This window comes from Miscanthus floridulus, chromosome 8 (assembly GCF_019320115.1).
Source record: "Miscanthus floridulus cultivar M001 chromosome 8, ASM1932011v1, whole genome shotgun sequence".
NCBI classification, from domain to species: Eukaryota; Viridiplantae; Streptophyta; class Magnoliopsida; order Poales; family Poaceae; genus Miscanthus; species Miscanthus floridulus.
This window is the reverse complement of record NC_089587.1, coordinates 124916934-124919405: the sequence shown is the minus strand read 5'-3', so window position 1 is coordinate 124919405 and position 2472 is coordinate 124916934. Positions and strand designations below refer to the sequence as shown.

General features: G+C 37.3%; 1 long non-coding RNA gene across 1 annotated transcript; it reads right to left on the bottom strand.

Annotated features, from left to right (window-relative positions):
- Positions 1–290: 290 nt before the first annotated feature.
- LOC136473894 (uncharacterized) lies at positions 291–2027 on the bottom strand. Its single transcript, XR_010762777.1, has 3 exons — positions 1940–2027; positions 1304–1502; positions 291–418 (listed from the first exon to the last, which is right to left on the bottom strand). It is a non-coding gene; the product is annotated as an uncharacterized lncRNA (long non-coding RNA).
- Positions 2028–2472: the final 445 nt, after the last annotated feature.

The following is a 2472-nucleotide window of genomic DNA, read 5'->3' as shown; positions in this document are numbered from 1 at the left end:
CATGACACGTGAAATAGCCATGGCACGACACGTGGGCTAATAAAAATCCAAAACGTGGAAGGAAGCCATCAAGCCACGTGGCCGAATAAAAAAATGAAACGTGGACGGACATCACCGTGACACATGGTCGAATAGGAAATGGCCACGTGGACCAATAAAAATAAGACACATGGTCCAATGAAGAAATGACACGTGACCCAACCGCAACACGACACGTGTGCCAATAGAAAATAGACATGTGGAACAACAGGGGCCCGACATGTGGTCCATTAAGAACCTAAAACGTGCTAGAACTAGAGATGGCCACGTTGTCCAATAACAAGGTGACACGTACCCAAACCATCTCCAATGCAACCGTCTATAGCAGGTACATGTGGAAAGCATCTCCAACGGAAGCAATCACCAGCATGCTTGTCCCCTGCCACGCATGTCAAAGCAGTTCTATGACGATCAATTTTTGTCATAGATCTATCCAGAATCATCATAGAATTGCAAGAATAACACGACTTCTATGACGAATCGTTTTTCATCATAAATTCGTCATAAAGCTAAAATTATGATGAATTTGGCTCCTTTAGTGACCAAAACTGATCATCATAGAAGTGAATATTCCTAGTAGTGTTTATAAGAAAACTTTGGGATTTTGATATGACATGATTATATCTATTCCAGCCCTCTAATTGATCATATTGTTGCACAACAAAAGGAGATTTAAGATTTAAACAAAAGTAGACATGATGCACCATATACTCTCCTTTACAATTATATTTACCAATAAAGTGATATGTATATCTAGATAACCATGGCAATTCAGCACATTCAAATTTCTCCTCCAAACTACTCAGAGCACACAGAGTTTCAAACTCAATATATCCCAAAGTATTTAAAGAAGACAATAATTTTAGTTCATCTTGTTCAGTGGCAATGGGAAGCAATTGTTTACTTTTAGCACAAGTATTTTGTTCCAAAATAAAAGAATCAATCTCATTCGCTAGTTGTGGCATATGTATAATAGAAGCACTATCACATAACTCTTCTTTATCACAAGCAATAGCAGAACAATTTGGTGACAAAGGTAATTCAGATTCAGTGTCCACTAAATGTTGCTTTATTATAGCATGATTGGTGGACAAATTCAGCACTTCATCACCAATTTCAGTAATATTAGATTTTATAGCAAGCATAAAAGAATCTTTCAATTTAGATACTTGGTGATTTTTACATTTAATATCAATCTCTATGTTCTCACTAGCAACACTCTCTCTATTAGGCTGTACAATTTCAGCAGGGTTTAAAATTTTACCATGCTCTAAATTGGGTGTGGGAGGTGGTGGTGAAGATGCTGCAGCTGCAGTGGAAGCGGCCACTCGTCTACTTATCACAGTCTCGATCTTCACTAATGCTTGCTCCACCCTTGCTAAAACCTGGTTTAGGTTGTCGCCAATGTTGGTCTGGTTCTTTTGCTGACATCCCTGCAATTCTTTTTCTGCATTCATAGCAAGCTGAAACAATTGGTTGGTAGTGTTAAAATCTTTATAATAAACAATATCCTAAATTTCACGACACACTTTATCCTCCGGATCTTCCTCTATCCCACAACGAATCATGCCCTTTTGAAGCTCTGCAAAATATGCTTGAACATACATATCTCCCTGCTCTAAGCGCTGTAATTTCTTACGCAAATCTCGTTTATATGAAACAAGAACAAATCTATCACGCATTGCTTCTTTAAGTCTATTCCATGATTGAGGTTGTTGATGCAATTTAGCTAATTGTTGCCACCTGATTTGAGCAAAATCCTTGAATCCACTAGTAGCATGTTTAACTTTATGTATCTCATGAACTAGGTGAGAATTAAATTCTTGTTCCGCAACCATCTCCCAATCTAAATATTCTTCTCCGTCATAGGATCCAACAAAAGATGGTATGGTAAATTTACCTTTTGTACCTTGATGATTATAGTCAATATGTGATGGCGGATTGTTCATCATGCGGTCCATTCTTGCAAACATCTGGGCCATGATTTCCTACAATTCACTTTTAAACAGAAACTCGTTGTTTGATAATGTTAGAAATAAAAAGAAATTCCTATCAACTCGTTGTTTGATTTCCTGCATCATGGATTTAACCATTCTCGTAGAAACATTTCTAGAACAGTTTCGTTAAGAAATCTGCCCCTAAAAGTATGCTTTTTAGGGACGGTCTCTTTAGAACAACTGCTCCTAAAAACACGTTTACAGATTCGGTTGCCCTAACGCAACTGTCCTTGGAACTACTTTTTCAGCTATGGTTGTAACAAGACAACCGCAACTGAAAACATATTTTAAGTGGTTGTTGGCTTAAACAAGACAACCATGAAAATGTATTTTAAGGGCTGTTTGTTCATATTGAATCACCGCTGAAAATCTATTTAAAATTTTGGAATTTCCTACCATCTTTAAAATCTTGGTTTCCCATCAAATTTAGATCCCA